Source organism: Malaclemys terrapin, chromosome 14, assembly GCF_027887155.1.
Source record: "Malaclemys terrapin pileata isolate rMalTer1 chromosome 14, rMalTer1.hap1, whole genome shotgun sequence".
Classification (NCBI taxonomy): domain Eukaryota; kingdom Metazoa; phylum Chordata; order Testudines; family Emydidae; genus Malaclemys; species Malaclemys terrapin.
Genome location: NC_071518.1, coordinates 222,351 through 246,014, shown reverse-complemented (window position 1 = coordinate 246,014; position 23,664 = coordinate 222,351). Strand labels below are relative to the sequence as shown.

At 46.2% G+C, this 23,664-nt stretch overlaps 1 protein-coding gene across 1 annotated transcript in view; it reads left to right on the top strand.

Annotated features, from left to right (window-relative positions):
- Nucleotides 1-231: 231 nt before the first annotated feature.
- The window catches only part of CHST4 (carbohydrate sulfotransferase 4), a 32,042-nt gene continuing 8,609 nt past the window's right edge, over nucleotides 232-23,664 (top strand). The window contains exon 1 of the mRNA XM_054049260.1: nucleotides 232-315. The gene's annotated coding sequence lies outside the window, so the exon portion shown is untranslated. The remainder of the gene's footprint in view (nucleotides 316-23,664) is intronic.

Genomic DNA, 23,664 nt, shown 5'->3' with positions numbered 1-23,664 from the left:
CAGAGTTTAGTTGAGACAGGGGGACTTTGGTCTGAACTGGCACCTGGTCTGCCTGTGTCACCGTTGGTTTCTGCCATCCCTGCTGCCGGGGAGTGACTACCTCTTTCCATCCTTTGCAGCCAATCCTAGAAGGTGGGGTTTTTTTCAGGCTTGAGGAAAGTCCTGAAACATCTCAGACTCCCAGTCAGACAGCTGCAGCGTGTAGGGAAGGGAGGAGGGCACAGGAGAGCACAATGACTGAGGGCTATGAGATGCCTATTCAAATCCAGTGAGCGAAGAACCTTAACACTGGGAGGGAGCAGGTCGCAGGCATAGGTAAGAGCCAAATCAGTGTGTGAGAGTGAAAGTGTGCACATGACAGGTCTGAGTGTGCATGTGTGCATGAGTCTGTACATGCACAGGGGAGTGTGTATATTTATATGTGGGTAAGGGAGCAAGTGTGTGTGTCTGCACAGAGAGAAACTGTAAGGGTGGGTGGGTGGATTGGCTAGACTGGGGAAATTTGTTTTAAACGTGCTAGTGAATGTGGTTTCAGAGTAGCAGCCGTGTTAGTCTGTATCCACAAAAAGAACAGGAGTAATTTGTTAGTCTCTAAGGTGCCACAAGTACTCCTGTTCTTTTAGTGAATGTGGGTTATTGATGTGTATTAAACACGACTCAGCACCTGGTTATTTACAAATGTGTTGGCTGGTTGTGGCCAGCCCTAAATCCATGGACTGGCCCCATGTTACGAGTTAATGTTTGTAATGTAACGTGTCAGCAAAGTGCTAAGTGTTGTTACATTACAAGGGCAGAAGCAGATGAGCCAGATTTGGGGAGCAGTTCTGTTGCTGCAGGCCTCCCTGGCTAGCCACTTAGAGCCTTTTTCTTAACACTTTCCACTGGTGGTGGCTGTGGGAGGGCTAGTGTAGACAGGGTGCTGCCACTTTTAATATTCTGTCATCTAACCCTGCTCAGAGGAAGCCTGGACAACATTGCGGTAAAAATGCCAGCGGCTGCTTGTGCCTTGAAAAGACACAGTAGCTAGGGGTCCCATGCTGCTAGCACAGCTGGAACTGCACCAGCGCTAGTGCAAAAGTGGGGAAGGCTAGGAAAATATGTGGGTAGCCCAGCCCAGAAAGTCTCACAGGACACAGCTCCACTAATAAACTGAGCTGTCAGCAACCAAGCTGGTGAGAGAGCCTGGGCGTGAGAGTGTGCGCACTGGCCAGGCTGTTCAGGAGTTATTTTTGCCCCATGCCTGCAGTGGCACAGTTATGCTGCCTTCTAGGTGCCTGTCCCACAGTTCCCAGCCTGTGTTTGGTACAGAGTCTTTCTGGGGTTAAGTGTTCACTTATTAAATTTATTATCTGTATTGCCATAGCACCTAGGAATTCCAGTCATGGACAGGAGTCCTTTGAGGCAGGCGCCATACAAACAGAACAAAGACAGTCCTTGCCCCCAAAGAGCTTAGTATCAGACGAGAGCTGGAGTGTCTTGGGAACCCAAGGAAGCAATTAGACAGTACGGTCGGCATGATAGGCAGTGGTCTTCGCACACCCGCAGCCTAACTGCTGCCTGCTACAGTGGCATTTCTTTGACAGAATCAAGTTCATTCAGTGTTGGACGTTTCCCCTAGAAATGTCCAGAGCCTTCCTATTAATTTTCTAAGAGATTTTCTGGCACGGTTACACCCAGAACACCCAGATTTTCTGATCTACAGCAATTAGCAGAGGAAATGTTCCCTTCCTGCTCTGCAGCTGATACAGTATGGGCCATGCTCTGTTCTGTAATTAATGGTGGGCCCAATATTTCACGTTCAGAGTATAAAAGGGATTGAATTGCAATAACAATTAAAGCTGGTTGTTTGTCATAGCAAAAAGTTGGAAAAGTTTTTCATCATTTCAGTTAACAAAAGAAAAGCTCCAGCTCACAGGATCTTAAGGACTCGTCAATGGTTATGAAAAATAAAATAAAATAAATATCTTCTGTTTTACAATAGAAATTGTCTAATAGACACCTCCCCACACACTGCATTATCCCAGACTTAGGGCCCCACCATGGCCATTCCAATAGGCGCTAGCTGGCCAGGGCAACCAATAAGAACATAACATAAGAACGGCCGTACCGGGTCAGACCAAAGGTCCATCTAGCCCAGTATCCTGTCTACCGACAGTGGCCAATGCCAGGTGCCCCAGAGGGAGTGAACCTAACAGGCAATGATCAAGTGATCTCTCTCCTGCCATCCATCTCCATCCTCTGACAGACAGAGGCTAGGGACACCATTCCTTACCCGTCCTGGCTAATAGCCATTAATGGACTTAACCACCATGAATTTATCCAGTTCTCTTTTAAATGCTGTTACAGTCTTAGCCTTCACAACCTCCTCAGGTAAGGAGTTCCACTAGTTGACTGTGCACTGCGTGAAGAACATCTTCCTTTTATTTGTTTTAAACCTGCGGCCTATTAATTTCATTTGGTGGCCCCTAGTTCTTGTATTATGGGAATAAGTAAATAACTTTTCCTTATCCACTTTCTCCACATCACTCATGATTTTATATACCTCTATCATATCCCCCCCTTAGTCTCCTCTTTTCCAAGCTGAAGAGTCCTAGCCTCTTTAATCTCTCCTCATATGGGACCCGTTCCAAACCCCTAATCATTTTAGTTGCCCTTTTCTGAACCTTTTCTAGTGCCAGTATATCTTTTTTGAGATGAGACCACATCTGTACGCAGTATTCAAGATGTGGGCGTACCATCGATTTATATAAGGGCAATAATATATTCTCAGTCTTATTCTCTATCCCCTTTTTAATGATTCCTAACATCCTGTTTGCTTTTTTGACCACCTCTGCACACTGCGTGGACATCTTCAGAGAACTATCCACGATGACCCCACGATATTTTTCCTGACTGTTGTAGCTAAATTAGCCCCCATCATATTGTATGTATAGTTGGGGTTATTTTTTCCAATGTGCATTACTTTACATTTATCCACATTAAATTTCATTTGCCATTTTGTTGCCCAATCACTCAGTTTTGTGAGTTTTGTGAGATGCCACACAGTCTTATGAAAAGACCTAAGAAATCCTCTTTTTTGGTTGTGTTCCAATATGTGGCCTTATAATCAGGGCCAGCTCCAGGGTTTTTGCCACCCCAAGCAGAAAAAAAAAGAAAAAAAAAAGCTGCGATCGCGATCTGCCACAGCTCTACCGCTGCCGCTTCAGTCTTTGACAGTTGGTCCTTCCCTCCGAGAGGGAGTGAGGGACCCGCTGCCGAAGAGCCGGACGTGCCGCCCCTCTCCGTTGGCCGCCCCAAGCACCTGCTTGCTGGGCTGGTGCCTGGAGCCGGCTCTGCTTATAATGATGGACCACACCTTGCAGGCCTTATTCAGGCAAACTTCCGTGGCAGTGCAAAGGTTGGCTACACACAAACCTGCACTGCAATAACTAAGGCCATGTCTATGCTAGGAAACAAAGTGTGTTTTTTACACACCGTAGCTAACGTGTGCTAGGTTCCCTCCTAGAGTTCACCTGGACCAGCTACATTGAGCAAACCCTGCAATTTGCCCTTTCTGCACTAGGGTGTTACACTGGGTTGGCTGTCTGCTTGTAAAGCCACATTTTTTTCCCTTTGTAGACATGGCCTAAATAGGTTTTAATTCACATCTTTTATTACTTCGGTGCCAGGTTGCACTTAAGCTAACTGCAATAGGACCCTATAAATCGGAAATAAGAGGCTGCACGTAGACTTGCAGTGAAATAACTAATGGTGTGGATTAAAACCGCTTTGGTTATTCTGGTGCCAAAGTGGAGAGCAGCCCAAACAAGCTGTGTCTGGGTATGGAGCTCTCTGGGTTTGACCCAATGGTTTTAGCAGCGTTTTCCCTCGCAGGGGCAGAGTAGACATGAGGAGTTAAAGGTGTCTAATGGTACTGATGGCATCAGAGCTTTATTATGCATGTATGATTCTTAACTAGCACGGCTGTGTTTGCTGTTAACGTACAGGAGCGGGAGAGTTTATGGCCTTGCTTTACAATGTGAGTTAGTTGAAGTTGTTTCTAGGCTGTCCATGGGGTGACTCAGGAGGAGACATGTCAGAACCAAATGCTGCAGCACAGTTCTGAGAATCAGAGCTTTTGCAGCCTTCTTGCCAGACAGAATAGACGCACCAAGGCTATTTATCTAGAATGATCCTTGTACAGTCCCATCACTGCATTATCTGAGCACCTTGCAAACATTAGTGAAATCATCTTCACAGCACCAACGGGAGGTCTTATTATTATGATTTAACCATTAAACTAGGATAGTGCCTAAGCAGGCAGGGCCCCATTGGACAAATGACACTCTGCTCCAAAGAGCTTCCAATCAAAGAGACAAGCCATAACAGGGGGATGAGACCAACAAAGAGTCAGGGTGGGGTGGAGAGACGGAATAACAAATAACTATTTTAGGATGTGCACTCTTCATAGCTGGCCAGTAGCAGTGATTAGAGCTAGATTCTCCGATGCTCAGTTTCTGCGGGTGGCCATATAAAACGCTAGTGTAAATAGCTCTCTGCCTACCCATCAGGCTGCACTGCCCTGTAGGCATTATGGCAGACGTGAATTGAAGAAGGGATGTGAAGGAGGATAAAAGGGTGGCTTTATGGATTTGGACTGGGAGCTTTTCCCATTCATAAGTGAGGCACAGGAAGAGATTTGGCATTTACTGCAGGTGTCATTGAAGAGCAAAGGTGGCAGTCAACCTGGAGCTAAGATCAGCTAGATAGGGTGTGCCCTGTAACACACAACCTATAACCTGGTGCTGCTGCTCGTGTGCCATATGTCAGGGTGGGCGCACTCCTAGGGCAGGGCTGCTGAGGGAGTGCTCTGCTTGGGCAGGCATGCATGAGGGCAAGAGGCGGGGACACAAATTTGCTGGGAGAGAAGAGGCCACTTAAGTTAGATATTTTTAGCAAATACAATAGGCAAACGTCTGGACCCAGCAGATACAGATGGGAATGAAAAGGAAGCAACTGTTTACAAAAAAAATAAAGCCAGGGCAAAGTGGGGCGCCTCAGCACTGCCATCATACCAACAAAATTTTCTCCATAGAGGTTTGCACATTTTTAATTAGCAAATGTAGCCCGGAGATGTGGGGCCAGACTCTCAGATGGTACAAATCGGTGTCACGCCATTGAGGAGCTGGCCCATGGTCGAAGGTGCTCAGGTATGGTGATGTGGATGGTATATAAGAACCTAGGCAGACTAGAACAGAGGCTTCGGGTTGTGGGGTGGGGGGAAGGATCCAGCCTGCCTAGGGACAGCCTTTACCCCACAAACACCTTGGTGCTCTCCCTTCTGCATGGTAGAAGGTAGCTCCACCCTAGTCGGGTGCTGTCTTTATTATTGCTGCTTTCACCACATTGGCTTCTAGATCTGTTAAGGCATAAATGGTAAAGGTTGCTACCTGGAAGCTGAATGGACAACAGTGATCTCTGACCAGCCTCATTCCAATGTGTGCAGCTGTAAAGTGTCATAAAGAGTTGATATTTCATTTCACCTCTAGTCTGTTTGACAAAGCTCCATTGAGTAAGCAGAGCAGTATGGCAGGAGGGCAGGGCCAAGTTGTTTGCTGGGCAGGAGGGTGGGGTGAGGGCGATGGGAAGTGCTTAGAAAAAAATCTTCCATTTTAGCTGCAGTTTGTGTTCCTGGAGAGTGTCCAAGGGCATAGGTGCTAGAACTAGGGGGCCTGCCGCACCCCTGGCTTGAAGTGGTTTCCATTATATGCAGGGTTTGCAGTTTGGTTCTGTGGCTCTCAGCATCCCCACTATACATATTGTTCCAGCGCCCCTGTCCAAGGGGCTGCTTCTGCTGAAGTCTCTGCTCTTTCCCACACGTTCGTGAACCTGTTCGTGTTCAGGTTAAATAGGGTTACCATAATTTGAGTGTCCAAAAGGAGGACACTCCACGGGGCCCCGGCCCCACCCCCAGCCCCGCCCCAACTCCACCCCTTCCCCAAAGTCCCCGCCTCAACTCCGCCCCCTCCCCTGCTTCCCGCGAACATTTGATTCGCGGGAAGCCTGAAGCAGGTAAGGGGGAGGAGGCGCGGCCCAGTCTGGCCCCCCCTGCGTCTCCAGCCTGGGTCGGCTCGGGCCCTGGGGTGCCGGCCCCGGGACAGCCCCCGGCTGAGCACCCCCGGCCCGCCCAGCACTGCCGGTCCCCGTCCCAGTCCCCGGCTCAGCTCCCCGGGCCCGGCCCAGCACCGCCGGCCCGGCCCCAGGCCCCCGGCTCGGCACCGCCGGCCCACCTGGCCTTGGCACCGCCGGCCCGGCCCCAGGCCCCCGACTCGGCACCGCTGGCCCGGCATCGTCGGCCCGCCCGGCCCCCGGCTCGGCACCGCCGGCCCGGCCCCAGGCCCCCGACTCGGCACCGCCGGCCCAGCCCGGCATCGCCGGCCTCCGGCTCGGCACAGCCGGCCCGGCCCCAGACCCCCGACTCGGCACCACCGGCCCGGCCTGGCATCGCCAGCCCGCCCGGCCCCGCACTGCCGGCCCGCCCGGCCCCCGGCTCGGCCCCGCCGGCCCGCCCGGCCCCGCCGGCCCCGCATGTCCCGATTTTCCCGGACATGTCCGGCTTTTAGGGATTTCCCCCCGGACGGGGATTTGGAGCCCAAAAAGCCGGACATGTCTGGGAAAATCCGGACGTATGGTAACCCTAGGTTAAAGGACATTCTGAGAGAGTGACCACATCCCTCCAGCATAGGAACATAAGAACGGCCAGATGGGTCAGACCAAAGGTCCAGTTAGCCCAGTGTCCTGTCTTCTGACAGTGGCCAATGCCAGGTGGTTCAGAGGGAATGAACAGGGCAATTTTGGGAGTAATCCATCCCCTGTCATCCACTCCCAGCTTCTGACAGTTAGAGGAGAGTAAACTAGACTGAGAAATTCTTTCCAAAGTAATCACTGCTATTAGAAACCCAGGGAGAGTTATTTGAGGGAAAGGATTATTATGCATTTTAACCTGACAGTGGCCCTTTAAATCTCATTTTTAGTTTGAGTGGGAAGTTTGCAGTATTGCCAATCTCAAGAAATCAAAAATCATGAGTCAGACCTCCAATAATCATTTGATTTCCTCTCTCCCCCCCCCCCCCCAATCATGAGATTTGGGGAAAAAATTGTTTTTAGTCTCTTGACTTTCTAACTCCCCTTTACTCTTCTGCCGATGTGTGTGCGAGAATTTCAGCTTGAAAAGTCAACCTTTAATGCACACAAAATACATGCCTCTCCCTGGCTGTTCAGATTGGAGACTCCACTTACCCTCAACTCACTCCTAACTTAGGGGAACTGACATCCCTTTCCTGTGATCTCTAGGCATCACGAACGACTGCTTCTTGAAGCAGCCAGTTCTGGAACCCACCAGGGAGAGGCAATTCTTGATGGACTCGATGACCTCTCGAGGTCCCTTCCAGTCCTATAATCTATGATTCAGTCCTAAGTGCAGAATAGCATCTCATCCAAGAGTGAATATAGCTGAACCACTTGGTAATAGCAACCATAATAATTAATTTAACATTACTGTGGTGAGGGGACACCAAAGAAGCCCACCATAGTAGCATTTAACTTCAGAAAGGGAAACTACACAAAAATGAGGAAGCTACTTAAATGGAAATTAAAAGGAACAGTCACAAGAGTGAAATGCCTGCAAGCTGCATGGAAACTATTTAAAAACACCATAATAGAGGCTCAAACTAAATGTATGCCCCAAATAAATGTAAAAAACCCCCAAACAAACAGTAAGAGGACCTAAAAATTCCACCATGGCTAAACAGCAGAGTAAAACAGGCAATTGGGGACAAAAAGGCATCCTTTAAAAATGTGATGTCAAGCGGACTGAGAAAAATAGAAAGGTACATAAACTCTGGTAAGTCAAGTGTAAAAGTATAATTAGGCAGGCCAAAAAAGAATTTGAAGAGCAATTCCAAAAGACACAAAAATGAACAGCAATTTTTTTAAATAGCTCAGAAACAGGAAGGCTGCCAAACAATCAGTGGGGTCACTGGATAATCGAGGTGCTAAAGGAGCATTCAAGGAAGACCAGGCTATTGCAGAGAAGCTAAACAAATTCTTTGCATTGGTCTGCATTGCAGAGGATGTGAGGGAGATTCCCACACCTGAGCTATTCTTTTTAGGTGCTAAATCTGAGGAACTATCCCAGATCGAGGTGTCCATAGACGAGATTTTGGAACATATAGATTTAAAAATTTTATTAAGATGATGTTTAAAAAAAAGTGAACTGTACAGCGTTTAAGCACAGAAGTTTCTGGTTATCAGGGAATAATGTACAGATTATCAAGGTAGTACTGTTTAATTTAAGTCACCAGGACCCGATGGTATTCCCCCAAGAGTTCTGAAGGAACTCAAATAGGAAATTGCAGAACTATTAATTGTGGTATGTAGTCTATTGCTTAAATCAGCCTGTGTACCAGATGACTGGAAGGTAGCTGATGTAATGCTGATTTTTAAAAAAAGGCTTCTGAGGCAATCCTGGCAATTACAGGCCAGTGAGCCTAACTTCAGTACCAGGCAAATTGGCTGAAACTATACTAAAGAACAGAATTATCAGACACAGAGATGAACATGATATTTTGGGGAAGAGTCAACACAATTTTTGTAAAGGGAAATCATGCCCCACCAATATATTACAATTCCTTGAGGATGTCAACAAACATGTGGACAAGGGGGATCCAGTTTGTATAGTATCCGGGGGTAGCCGTGTTAGTCTGTATCTACAAAAACAACAAGGAGTCTGGTGGCACCTTAAAGACTAACAGATTTATTTGGGCATAAGCTTTTGTGGGTAAAAACGAAAAAAGTCTCTACGCATCTGAAGAAGTGAGGTTTTTACCCACGAAAGCTTATGCCCAAATAAATCTGTTAGTCTTTAAGGTGCCACCAGACTCCTTGTTGTTTTTGAGTGTTTATAGTGTACTCGGACTTTCAGAAAGCCTTTGACAAGGTCTCTCACCAAAGGCTCTTAAGGAAAGTAAGCTGTCATGAGATAAGAGGGAAGGCTTCTCTCATGGATCAGTAACTGGTTAAAAGACAGCAAACAAAAGGTAGGAATAAATGGTCAGCTTTCACAATGGAAAGAGGTAAATAGCAGGGTCCCCTAAGGATCTATACTGGGACTTGTGCTATTCAGCATATTCATAATGATCTGGAAAAGAGGGTAAACAGTCAGGTGGCAAAGTTTGCAGATGATACTAAATTACTGTATGGATCCATCAGGAGCTCTTTAATGACCTGAAAATCAACAAGGAATGCTACAAAAAGTGGAAACATGGACAATTTACTAAAGATGAGTACAAAAGGATCGCACATGCAGCAACAAAATCAGAAAGATTAAGGCACAAAATTAGTTACACCTAGCAAGGGACATAAAATGCAATAAGAAATGGTTCTTTAAATAGATTAGGAGCAAGAGAATGATGAAGGAAAATGTAGGTCCTCTACTTAAGGGGGAAGGAGAGCTAATGACTGATGACATCAAGAAAACTGAAGTGTTTAATGCCTATTTTGACCAAATAAATTTGTTAGTCTCTAAGGTGCCACAAGGACTCCTTGTTGTTTTTGCTGATACAGACTAACACGACTACTCCTCTGAAACCTATTTTGCTTCAGTCTTCCCTAAAAAGGTTAATGGTAATGGTGACCAAATACTCAATCCAATTAATATTAACCACCAGGGGAAGAAATGCAAGCCAAAATAGAACAAGACTATGTTACAGATTTTTCAGATAAATTAGCTGTATTTAAATTGGCCGGGCTTGATAAAGTTCATCCTAGGTTACTTCAGGAACTAGCTGAAGCAAGAAGACCAGAGAAGGGCAAACACAGGGGAACAAAGAGGACCCAGGGAATTATAGACCAGTTAGTTCAACTTTGATACCTGGAAAGATACTGGAACAATTATTAAACAATCAGTTTGTAGGGTTATAAGAAATAGCATGGATTTGTCATGCACAAATCATGTCAAACCAACCTAATTCCCTTCTTTGACAAGATTATGGGTCTAGTAGATGGAGGGCAGCAGTAAATGTGATATATCTTGATTTTTAGTAAGGCTTTTGACACTGTCTAATGTGATATTCTCATAGATACACTAGGGAAATGTGGTTTAGATGAAATTACTCTAAGGTGAGTGGACCACTGGTTGAAAGACCATACTCAAGGAGTAGTTCTTAATGGTTCGCAGTCAAACTAGAAGGGTGTCTCTCGTGGGGTTCCACCGGGGATAGTCCTAGGTCTGGTACCATTCAATATTTTCATTAATGACTTACATAATAGAGTGAAGAATATGCTTATAAAATTTGAAGATGGCACCAAGCTGGGAGGGGTTGCAAGCTCTGTGGAGGATAGGATTAGAATTCAAAACAACTGTGACAAAGAATTAGTCTGAATTCAACAAGATGAAATTCAATAAAGACAAGTTCAAAGTAGTTCACTTAGGAAGGAAAAATCAAATGGAGAACTACAAAGTGGGGAATAACTATCTAGGCAGTAGTATTCGTGAAAACGATCTGGGGGATTGCAAATTGTATGAGTCAACAATGTGATGCAGTTGCAAAAAAAGGCTAATATAATTCTGAGGTGTAATAACGGGAGTGTCATATGTAAGACACAGGAGGTATTTGTCCTGCTCTACCTGGTGCTGGTCAGGCCTCAGCTGGAATACTGTGTCCAGTTCTGATGCCACACTTTAGGAAAGATGTGGACAAACTGGAGAGAGTCCAGAGGAGAACAAGAAAAATGATAAAAGGTTTAGAAAACTTGACCTATGAGGAAAGGTTAATAAAACCCTGGGAATGTTTAGTCTGGAGAAAAGAAGACTGAGGGGGGACCTGTTAACAGTCTTCCAGTATTTTAAGGGCAAGTAATGGGTTTAATCTGCAGCAAGCGAGTTTTAGGTTAGATATTACTAAAAAATATATAACTCTAAGGGTAGTTAAGCACTGAAATACGCTTCCAAGGGAGGTTGTGTAACCCCCATCAATGGAGGTTTTTAAGAACATGTTGGACAAACACCTGTCAGGAATAGTCTAGGTTTACTAGGTCCTGCCACAGCACAGGAGGCTGGACTTGATAACTTCTCAAGGTTCCTTCCTACCCTAAATTTCTATAGTTCTATGATTCTGCTCAAGATTGTTAAGTACAAAGCTGATTGCAAAGGGATATCACAAAACTGGAAGCCTGGGCAACAAAATGGGAGATGAAGTTCAGTGTTGGTAAGTGCAAAGTAATGCACATTGGGGAAAAAAATCCCAACTATACATACAAAATGATGGGTTCTAAATTAGTTGTTACCACTCAAGAAAGAGATTGTGGAGTCATTGTGGATAGTTGTCTGAAAACATCTGCTCAATGTGTAGCTGCAGTCAAAAAAGCTAACAAAATGTTAGGAACCCTTAGAAATGGGATAGATAATAAGACAGGAAATATTATAGTGCCACTATATAAATCTAGGATATGCCCACACCTTGAATATTGTTTGCAGTTCTGGGTGCCCCATAACAAAAAAGATATTAGAAGTGCAAAAGGTACAGAGAAGGGCAACAACAATGATTTAAGGGTATGGAACAGCTTCCATATAAGGGGAAATTAAAAAGGCTGGGACTGTTCAGCTTAGAAAAGAGATGACTAAGGGGGATATGGTAGAGATCTGTAAAATCATGACTGGTGTGGAGAAGTGAATAGGGAAGGATTATTGGCCCCTTTCACATAACACAAGAACCAGGGTTCAACTAATGAAATTACTATGCAGTAGGTTCAAAACAAAGTACTTCTTCACACAACACACAGTCAAGCTGTGGAGCTCATTGCCGGGGAGGTTGTGAAAGCTGAAAGTATAACTGGGTTAAAAATGAATTATCTAAGTTCATGGAGGATAGGTCCATCAATGGCTATTAGCCAAACTGGCCAGGGATGCAACCCCATGCTCTGGGTGTTGCTAAACCTCTGACTGCCAGAAGCTGGGACTGGAGAAGAGGGGATGGATCACTTGATAATTTCCCTGTTCTATTAATTCCCTCTGAAGTACCTGGCATTGGCCACTGTCGGAAGACAGATACTGGGCTAGATGGACCCTGGGTCTGACCCAGTCTGGCCGTTCTTATTACTTGACTCTCTCCTTTTCTGGTTTATTTCCTTTGATAAAAGAAGGGCTGAATGATGAATAATTTGAGGAACACTGACCTAATTAATGTATCATGATTAATGTATATAGCACTTTTAAGGGTTAATCATCTTCTTTTGTACAGTAAGAGAACTGATCAGCAGCATTCAAATAACCAAGTCCAGATTAGTGAGCCAGCAAATAGCTCTGGAAGTGGCTTAGTGTCGTCAATTAGGGTTGATGAGTTACATATTACAGAACTTTAAACTTCTATCAAGCTCATTCATATAAGTGATGTCACAGTAAAAACAATATGGGATTGGTTTAGCCTTTGGCAAGAAGCAACATTTCCCTGTCTTCCCCATCCCCTCACTTCTCTGTCCAAGACTGGGCAGTGCTCCCCCACACCCCGCTTCTCCCCCTGCTCTGGACCTCCCCTTGCACTCCCCCACCATCCTGTCTTGCCTCCTGCTGCTCCAGACCTCCTCTCCCTGCTGCATCTGCTGTGCCATCCTCTGCATACTCTCCTCCCTCCTGCACCTCATTCCCCTGCACCCCTTCAATCTGTCTCCTGCTCCCCTTACTCTCCCCACCCACCTGTTACAGGGTCTCTGAAGGTCTGTCTACACCAGGGGTTCTCAAACTGGGGATTGGGACCCCTCAGGGGATCACGAGATTATTATGTGGGGGGTCGTGGGCTGTCAGCCTCCACCTCAAACCCCACTTTGCCTCCAGCATTTATAATGGTGTTAAATATGTAAAGAATCAGGGGGGTAGCCATGTTAGTCTGTATCCACAAAAACAATTCCCCCCCTTACTTCCTGATTGACTGCAGACTATATAGTAAAACTTAAGTTATGCTTAGCTATACCTTAGCTATACCTTAACCAATCATTTTACTAAAATTTAACTAACTAATCCTAACATATTGTAACATGATTATCTAACCAATTATATCCCATCACCTTAATTGGTTTACACCCAACAAAATTAATTATACAGCAGACAGAAACAATCACAGAACCAGACAGAGATTATACAGACAAACAATAGGGAAATGGGGACTACAATGATAGAACAACAAAGAAATGAGGATTTCACACCCCAGCTATTGATAAGTGATTTCTTTCCAGACAGGACGCTATCAAACTACGTTTTTTTTAAATTTTCTAGGCTCTTCCCTTTCTCTGGAGGTGATAAATTGGATCACCTTTTTAACAGCCCAAAACTATCTTATTTCAGTGCCCGTTCGCTTCCCAGCTTATCGCTGCCCCTGCTGTTTAGCCAAAGGCCTTAGCCTAAGAACAAGGCCTTAGACTATCATAGTGAGAGAAGGCCTATAAACAGGCAGACTGTGATTTTGATTCTTGTTTTGTACTTCTATAACTAGCTAAGTAATAAGAATACACCTAAATTCTTAAAGTATAGGCCTTTGCAGACAGGCCTGAATATCTATATCCTAACAGGGGCGCTAGGGGACGAGAGCTGAGGAAGCATTGTTCTAAGTCAGCCATAAAAATGTGGGCATACTGTGGGGCCATGCGGGTACCCACAGCAGTGCCATTGACTTGAAGGTATAAGTTGTCCCCAAATCTGAAATGGTTGTGGGTGAGGACAAAGCTCAGCCACTAGGTGTGCCGTGGCCTCATCAGGGATACTGTTCTTGACGGCTTGTAGTCCATCCTCATGTGGAATATTGGTGTAAAGAGCTTCTACATCCATGGTGGCCAGGATGGTGTTTTCAGGAAGATCACCAATGCATTGTAGTTTCCTCACGAAGTCGGTGGTGTCTCGAAGATAGCTGGGAGTGCTGGTAGCGTAGGGTCTGAGGAGAGAGTCCAAATAGCCAGACAATCCTGCTGTAAGAGTGCCAATGCCTGAGATGGTGGGGCGTCCAGGATTTCCAGGTTTATGGATCTTGGGTGGGAGATAGAATACCCCTGGTCGGGGCTCTAGGGGTGTGTCCATGTAGATTTGTTCCTGTGCTATAGCAGGAAGTTTCTTGAGCAGATGGTGTAGTTTCTTATGATACTCCTCAGCGGGATCAGAGGATAGTGGCCTGTAGAATGTGGTGTTGGAGAGTTGCCTGGCAGCCTCTTGTTCATAATCCGACCTGTTCATGATGACTACAGCACCTCCTTTGTCAGCCCCTTTGATTATAATGTCAGAGTTAAAAGCAACAGAGGGTCCTGTGGCACCTTTAAGACTAACAGAAGTATTGGAGCATAAGCTTTCGTGGGTGAATGCCCACTTCATCAGACGCAAGTAATGGAAATTTCCAGAGGCAGGTATAAATCAGTATGGAGATAACGAGGTTAGTTCAATCAGGGAGGGTGAGGTCCTCTGCTAGCAGTTGAGGTGTGAACACCAAGGGAGGAGAAACTGCTTCTGTAGTTGGATAGCCATTCACAGTCTTTGTTTAATCCTGATCTGGTGGTGTCAAATTTGCAAATGAACTGGAGCTCAGCAGTTTCTCTTTGGAGTCTGGTCCTGAAGATTTTTTGCTGTAAGATGGCTACCTTTACATCTGCTATTGTGTGGCCAGGGAGGTTGAAGTGTTCTCCTACAGGTTTTTGTATATTGCCATTCCTGATATCTGACTTGTGTCCATTTATCTTCTTGCGTAGTGACTGTCCAATTTGGCCAATGTACATAGTAGAGGGGAATTGCTGGCACATGATGGCATTCTCAAAACTACGATACCCACACAAGGAAATAAAGAAACAATTCAACAGAGCCAGACGTGTACCCAGAAGCCTCCTGCTACAAGACAGGCCCAAAAAATAAACCAACAGAACTCCACTGGCCATCACCTACAGTCCTCAGCTTAAACCTCTCCAACGCATCATCAGTGACCTACAACCCATCCTGGACAATGATCCCTCACAACCACGCACTGCACCATAACAACTCTAACTCAGGAACCAACCCATGCAACAAACCTCGATGCCAACTCTGCCCACATATCTACACCAGCAACACCATCACAGGACCTAACCAGATCAGCTACAACATCACCGGCTCATTCACCTGCACGTCCACCAATGTTATATATTCCATCATGTGCCAGCAATGCCCCTCTGCTATGTACATTGGCCAAACTGGACAGTCACTACGCAAGAGGATAAATGGACACAAGTCAGATATCAGGAATGGCAATATACAAAAACCTGTAGGAGAACACTTCAACCTCCCTGGCCACACAATAGCAGATATAAAGGTAGCCATCTTACAGCAAAAAAATCTTCAGGACCAGACTCCAAAGAGAAACTGCTGAGCTCCAGTTCATTTGCAAATTTGACACCATCAGATCAGGATTAAACAAAGACTGTGAATGGCTATCCAACTACAGAAGCAGTTTCTCCTCCCTTAGTGTTCACACCTCAACTGCTAGCAGAGCACCTCACCCTCCCTGATTGAACTAACCTCGTTATCTCCATACTGATTTATACCTGCCTCTGGAAATTTCCATTACGTGCGTCTGATGAAGTGGGCATTCACCCACGAAAGCTTATGCTCCAATACTTCTGTTAGTCTTAAAGGTGCCACAGGACCCTCTGTTGCTTTTTACAGATTCAGACTAACATGGCTACCCCTCTGTTACTTGACACCAATGTCAGAGTTGTTTCTGAAGCTGTGGATGGCATTGCGTTCTGTACGGCTGAGGTTATGGGGCAAGTGATGCTCTTTGTTCACAATTTCAGCCTGTGCATGTTTGCAGAAGCACCCTATGTAGAGGTCCAGTTTGTCATTTCGAGCGTCAGGAGGAGTCCACACAGAATTCTTCTTCTTGTAGTGTTCATAGGAGGGTTCCTGTGGGTCAGTGCACTGTTCAGTAGTGTGCTGAAAATATTCCTTGAGTCAGAGATGATGAAAATACGCTTCCAGATCACTGCAGAACTGTATCATGTTCGTGGGGGAGGTGGGGCAGAAGGAGAGGCTCTGAGATAGGACAGACTCTTCTGCTGGGCTAAGTGTGTGGTTGGATAGATAAACAATATTGTCGGGTGAGTTGAGGGTACCACTGTTGTAGCCCCTGGTGGCATGTAGGAGTTTAGATAGCACTGCTCTACAGCCAAAATGCTTCTGAAATAAATGTAGTCAAACTTTACTAATTCTGGATCACTGAGAACGAAAATGATGCTTAAAATTGTTGATTGGCTCTAGTTTTCAAGATATGCTATTCGGTCAGTATATACGACCCTTGACTTGGGAATGGCAGAGGATAAGTGAGTTATAAAGGGAAGGGATCTCAATTTAAACCAGAAATGACTAAAATACATCTTTGACTGGATCTATGAATAAATCTATGACTGGGTTTGGACAGTACTTGCTTTTTAGGCAAAACAATAAATGATGCAATCTGAAGCTGGTATTGCATCATACATGATATGAATTGCATCATGTTATTCCTAGAAGTCATGGATGATGCAATCATAACGAAGCTTACATCACTCTGCTGAACAAATTGCCCTATATCAGCTCTAGAAATCATACAGTGTCGTGCTCTCTTATATGTCAGTGTTTGATTTTGCAAAGGGACACATTTCTGTTTAGCCAAAGTGAGCAGAGATGCCTCGTACTTGTGTGAACAGTGCAGATAACTTCTGCTATGTTTGTGGTGAAGTGACTTTTGCATCACAAAAGTGCAGTCTAACCACTATGGTTAAGGAAGCCTATCACCTTTATTTTGGCTGCAAAATTGGAGATCAGGACAAGAGGTGGGCCCCACACATATGCTGCAACACTTGTGCAACAAATCTTCGCCAGTGGTTGAACAGGAAAAGGAAATCTATGCCTTTTGCAGTGCCAATGATTTGGAGAGAGCCAACAGATCATACCAGCAATTGTTACTTCTGCATGGTGCCTCCAGTTGGGAAAGGTGTGTCAAAGAAGAAAAAGCAGACTGTGCATTATCCAAACATTCCATCAGCTATACGCCCAGTACCCCACGGAGAAGGACTGCCGGTTCCTGATGCACCAGAATCATTCTCACTTGAGTCAGACGAGGAAGAGGATGAAACTTCTGGTCCTGAACCATCAATGTCACAGGACTCACATTTTCTCCCATCCTCCTCCTCTGAACCACACCTCATAACACAAGGTGAACTGAATGACCTTGTCAGGGATTTGGATCTACCCAAGAGTAAGGCAGAGCTGTTGGGCTCCAGACTACAGCAGTGGAATCTCCTGGCAGGTGATGTTAGGGTTTCCATGTTCAGTGACTGTCAAAAGGATCTTGTCCCATTCTTCTTCATGGAAGGTGATCTTGTAGCCTGCAACAACATCGATGGTGTGATGGCAGCCCTCAACATCGTTCACGATCCAGATGAGTGGAGACTGTTCATTGATTCATCGAAGACGAGTCTTAAAGCTGTTTTACTGCATAATGGCAATGTTTTGCCATCAATTCCAGTTGGTCACGCAGTCCATTTGAAGGAAACCTATGTCAACATGACACAACATTTGAGGTGCATAAACTATGACCAACATCAGTGGCAGCTTTGTGGCGATTTGAAGGTTGTTGCTCTCTTGCTTGGTCTGCAGACTGAATACACAAAGTACTGCTGTTTTCTCTGCGAATGGGATAGTCATGCAAGAGATTCCCACTACATCAAGAAAGATTGGCCACTCCGACAGTCATTGGAGCCTGGGAGGAAAAGTGTTCAGCATCCACCACTTGTTGAATCAAGGAAGATTTTGTTACCACCCTTACACATCAATCTGGGTCTGATGAAGAACTTTGTCAAGGCCATGGACAAAACACAAGCAGCTTTCAAGTACCTCCGTGGAAAATTTCCAAGGTTAAGTGAAGCTAAGATAAAGAAAGGTGTCTTTGTTGGTCTTCAGATTCGTGAACTTCTTCGAGATGATGCATTTGACCATGCACTGCGTGGCAAGGAAAAGATGGCATGGAAAGCCTTCCAGTTAGTGGCAATAAATTTTCCCGGAAACAACAAGGCAGACAACTACAGGTTGTTGGTGGAAAACCTCCTCAAGGCATACAAAAGCCTTGCTTGCAACATGTCACTAAAGATACATTTTTTGCATTCTCATCTAGATTTTTGTCCACCGAACTGCAGAGCAGTGAGCGACAAGCACGGCGAGCAATTTCACCAGGACATTGCAACAATGGAGAAACGCTATCAGGGCAAATGGAGCCCATCAATGCTTGCAGACTATTGCTGGACAGTGACAAGAGATGCTCCATTTAATGAGTACAAGAGACAAGCCAAGAAGCGCCGAGTAGACACTGAATAGGACTAAACTATGTATATAATAGTTTTTTGCCTTTTGTTTCATAATAAATTTTATTTATATAACCCTTTTGCTGATTTTTAAAGTGTTACATAAACAGGACAGGTGAAATATTATCATGTAAAGCAACCATAAACACAGAAAAGACCTAGGTTTACAATTTATGATTAAAACTCTACTATCTACACAATATACATAGACATAAAATGTAAAAACTTAAATATCTTAGAAACATTAGCCAATCAGTTGTTTTAATTGTCATATTTGAATTCAGCACATCAAAATACATAATAAATAGCACATTTTATCTCTGAAGCAGACGACTTCTCAAAAATTGTAGACCAGTGTAGTTTATTGTCCTTTTTCCTCTGTAGAGAAGTGAAGTGTGCATTGTAAATGGCTTGTCTTGTTTTTGGAAAGTCCAGCCACGTGGAAGTCTGTGTGGAAGGTTGGTTTTATATGAGAGTCTCCAGTTTTGAGAGCTCATTCTTGATCTTCTCCTGTGTGCTGTACAGGATGCTGATCAATCTGTCACCATAGTCAGTGTAGTATGTCGATTGCAATGGATTTTTTACCTTCAGTCCATTTGGTATGATGTCCATCTGTTTGCACTTAGAGAGGAAGATGATGTCTGTCTGTATCTGTGTGAGTTTTTTTATGGGGTTGATGGATTTCCACATCTCTTCATGTGTCAGTATAATAATGCCTGCATCTGTAATTTTCACTCATTACATCTGAAGAAGTGGGCTTTTTACGTACGAAAGCTTATGCCCAAATAAATCTGTTAGTCGTTAAGGTGCCACCGGACTCCTCATTGTTAATATGTAAAGACGTGTTTTTAATTTTAAAGGGGGGTCGCACACAGAGGCTTGCTATGCGATGGGGTCACCAGTACCAAAGTTTGAGAACCGCTGGTCTACACAGCAAAGAAAAAGCTGACTTGGGCTCAGGCTGCGGGGCTGTTTCATTGCTGTGTAGACTTCCGGCCTTGGGCTGGAGTCCAGGCTCTGAAGGTCCCAGGGCTCTGGCTGGAGCCTGGGCCTGGAAGTCTACACAGCAATGAAACAGCCCCGCAGCCTGAGCCCCGCAAGCCCGAGTCGGCTGGCATGGGCCAGCCACAGGTTTTTCTTTGTTGTGTAAACGGATCCAGACACTTCTCACAGTCAAGGTGTTCTGTCCAACCCCCTGAACCATAGTGTGGCTGCCCTCTTGCCTCTGGACATGGCTTCATCTTCACTGAATGCAGCGGCAGGTGGCAGCCAACTTTATTAAGTGTTGTAGCTGTGTCAGTGCCAGGCTATTAGAGAGACAAGGTGGGTGAGGTAATTTCTTTGACTGGAGCAACTTCTGTCAGTGAGAGAGACAAGCTTTGCGCTTACGTGGAGCTCTTCCTCAGGTCTGGGAAATGCAATCGGCATGTCACAGCTAAATACAAGGTGGAACAGATTGCTTTGCACAAATAGTTAACCCATAGTTCAAGGGACCATTCAAGGTGAAGGGGGCGGGTAAGGGGTAAGGCAACTGGGAGGGATTGTTCATGAGTTACAGATTGTTGTCATAAGCCATAAATCCAGTGTCTCTGTTCAGTCCAGGATTTTTAGTGTCTAGGAAAGTTACGAATTTAAGCTACCAGGCTCATCTTTTGAAAGTGTCTTGTAGGTTTCCTTTGAGGACAAGGCTGCTAGGTCAGACGTAGAGTGATTGCTTTGTGAGAAGTGTTCACCCACAGGAGATGGCGTGTTTTTATCTTTTATCATTGTCCTGTGTGAGTTAGTTCATGTGTTCTTGAATGACTGGAGGGGTGGCACCTTTACTGGTACCCAGAAATATGTGTTAACTACTTATGCTAAACAATCTGATCCACCTGGTATTTAGCGCTGAGAACCTTTCCCAGACCTGGGAAGAGCTCCAAGTACGCTCGAACGCTTTTCTTGCTCCCCAACAGAAGTTGGTCCAGTCAAAGCTATTTTCTCCCCCAACTTGTGTCTCAACTTGTCAAGGGTAGCCTCACTCCCACGTGCAGACAGACTGCAGGGAAACGGCAGCATCTCCTTGGCTGCAGGCCCATTGACAGGACTAGGAGCTGGTGGCCACTTTTAATAAGGGGACATTTGTGAGCTGGCGCCTTTCATCACGTTTTCATAAGACAGTTAGAAACCCCGCCCCGAATCACTAGTGTTGTGATAAAATCGCCGTAACGAGTTTGGTCACAGAGTGGCGGTTGCCAGTGTCACCCAAACTGGCTGCAGCAGGGCCTTGTGCTGCCCACAGGTGAAGGGTGCAGCCGGACTGCTCACTGGGGAGTGACGGGAACGGGTAACGGGCTGTGTGTGTGTGTGGGGGGTGCCAGCACCAGGAACCAGCTCAGAGCGAAGAGGCTGATGCTGTGAACTGGCCACATGGGCTATTGTCGCCAGGCAAGAGGATGTGAGGAGCATCCACAATTTAACTTGGCTGAATTTATGGATGGTTTGACGGGGGAGGGTTAGACTAAGCCAGGGGTCGGCAACGTTTGGCACGCGGCTCGCCAGGGTAAGCACCCTAGCGGGCCTGGCCAGTTTATTTACCTGCTGATGCGGCAGGTTTGGCTGATCGCAGCCCCCACTCACCGCGGTTCGTCGTCCCGGGCCAATGGGGGCGGCGGGAAGCGGCGTGGGCGAGGTATGTGCTGGCCGCGGCTTCCACCGACCCCATTGGCCCGGGACGGCGAACCGCGGACAGTGGGGGCCACGATCGGCCGAATCTGCCGCGTCAGCAGGTAAATAAACTGGCCCGGCCCACCAGGGTGCTTACCCTGGCGAGCCGCGTGCCAAACGTTGCCGACCCCTGGACTAAGCCATTGGAAAATAATCTAACAGATTTCTGATGAACACAGCACATGTCTGGGGTCCCTGGCTGCTAGGGGCTGAGAGCCCACCCTACCAGCAGAAGGCAGTGGGAGCAGCCTGTGCTCAGCTACTCTGATAGGGTTGCCAACCCTCCAGGATTGTCCTGGAGTCTTCAGGAATAAAAGATTAATCTTTAATTAAAGATAATGTCATGTAATGAAACCTCCAGGAATTCATCCAACCAAAGCTGGCAACCCTACACTCTGACCCCGGGTGGCTCCAGGCACCAGCGCACGAAGCGTGTACCTGGGGCGGCAAGTCGCGGGGGACGGCCTGCCGGTCACCGTGAGGGCGGCAGTCAGGCTGCCACGGGAGGTCCGCCGGTCCCGCGGCTTTGGCGGCAATTCAGCGGTGGGTAAGCCGAAGGTGCGGGACCGGCGGACCTCCCGCAGGCATGCCGCCGAATCCGCGTTACCAGCCAAAGGCTGCCTCACTGCTGTGCTTGGGGCAAAATACATAGAGCCGCCCCTGACTCTGACCATCAGGCCCGGTGTGTGAGGCATCCGTGCTAAGGCTGTGTGAGGGGCTGACACGCAAGCCAGCCCTTTGGCACCTTTCCCATCAACATTTATTATTGGAGGAATATTTTATAAACTTTCACCTACTTTCCAATTCCTGAGCTCACAATTGGGGAAAGCCTGCTAGGCCCAAGTGTTACAACAGGTCTCTTTTAGCTGTTCACCGCCCAAAAAACCCTCCCAAAGAATTAAAAATCCATCCCCCTTCCCAAAAGGGCACTAACATGCTGTATGTAAAACCTGGCTTTGCATGTCCCTGCCCCACGTCTACCTTGTCTGCTTAGTCTGTGCTGGTAAGGGGCAGGAGCTGTCTCTTGCTACGTGTTTGTGCAGCACCGAGCACACAGGTTCTCGATTGGCCCCGGGCACTAACATACCACAAATTATCACTAATAATGGCACATGAGACCTGTCATCACTGGGATTATCCAGCATGCGTGAGGCTTGGATGATGCTCCGTGTGTGGGAGGCTCAGCCAGGACTGTGAACCCCAAACAATTAGACAATGTTTGTACAGCACTAAAAACGTTAGACACCCAGTCATAATACTCAGCCCTTCTAATTATAGTGTAAGAAGAGCCAGACCAGGAAAGAGGCCTGGGCTGTGGGGGATGGAGGCCTGTGATCCAGTTAGAGGTAAAGAAACTAAAACAATTTATGGAATATTGGGCATCAAGACAGGTACAAATGGAGATGCTAGTGTTGTGTCACTAGGCATGACCCTAGGTAACTCGGGAGGGTGGAAGACCACAAGTGTCGATGAAGCCTTCGTGCACTAGGCCTAAATGAACCAAAGCTCCTCCATGTTTGAACTTTAATCGACCTAATAAGCCAGTAACAGAGAATGGAATGTGTAACGGTCAGTTATCAGTTGCAACACCGCTCAAACCGGTATAAAGCAGTAGTAATAAGGCCTGCATGCTTCTGGCTGAGAGGCAAAATAACAGATCAAAGGGAAAAGGACAAGATAATGGTTCAAAGAAGAATTACTAATGAGCTAGACTTATAGCCGCCAAGATGACTTAACTGCTTAAATGTAATTGCTACTGCTTAATGTAACTGCTATAGGGAGGAGGGAAAGGGGAAAGGGAAGAGCTTAGCTAAAGTAAAGTATAAAAAGAGAAAAACTGCTTATGTGGTGTGCTTGATCTGAGACGTGCCAAGTCTCCTTGCACCACTTTGAGATCTCAAATAAACTTTGATTGCTTCTCCATCCTGGTGTGTTCATTGGTGCGATGCACACCGGGCAACAAACCCCGCTGTTGCTTTCCTCGGGCACTCTGTGCCGGCAACACTAGGAAGGTGCAGGCCAGGCCGTTTCCCCAGTCTGACTAAGGGGTCTGAGTGACTCAATCTGGAGCATGACTTCAATTCTGAAAGCGGGGGGGAAAGAGGGGGGCAGGGGCTGGGGCTGCCTGGTCCCTGTGAGCTGTGTCTGGAACTGCCAAGATGCTGAGTTCAGAAATATTGACTTTGTTATTTTAGTCCAAAATCTGAGTGCAAATGGCACTGCAGGCAGGCAGCCCGGATTCCATTTTCAGTCCCCCTCTGCCTCCAGCACACACAGGGTACATCCACACCACAAATTAAGGTGTAACAGTAGCATGGCTAGTCATACCCACACTCGCGTTCCTGTAGCTAGCATGGGTAACAGTACTAGTGAAGTTGTAGCTGCAAGGACTTAAACATGGGCTAGCTGCCCCAGCACAAGCCCGCCGGTACTCTGGGTATGTATTTGGGTTGCTAACCATGCTTAAGCCTGTGCTGTCATGTCTTCACTACCATTGTTACCCATGCTAGCTAGATTAAAGATAGCAGGGGTAGGCCTACCCAGGCGCCAATCACATCTTAATTTGCAGTTTAGGCG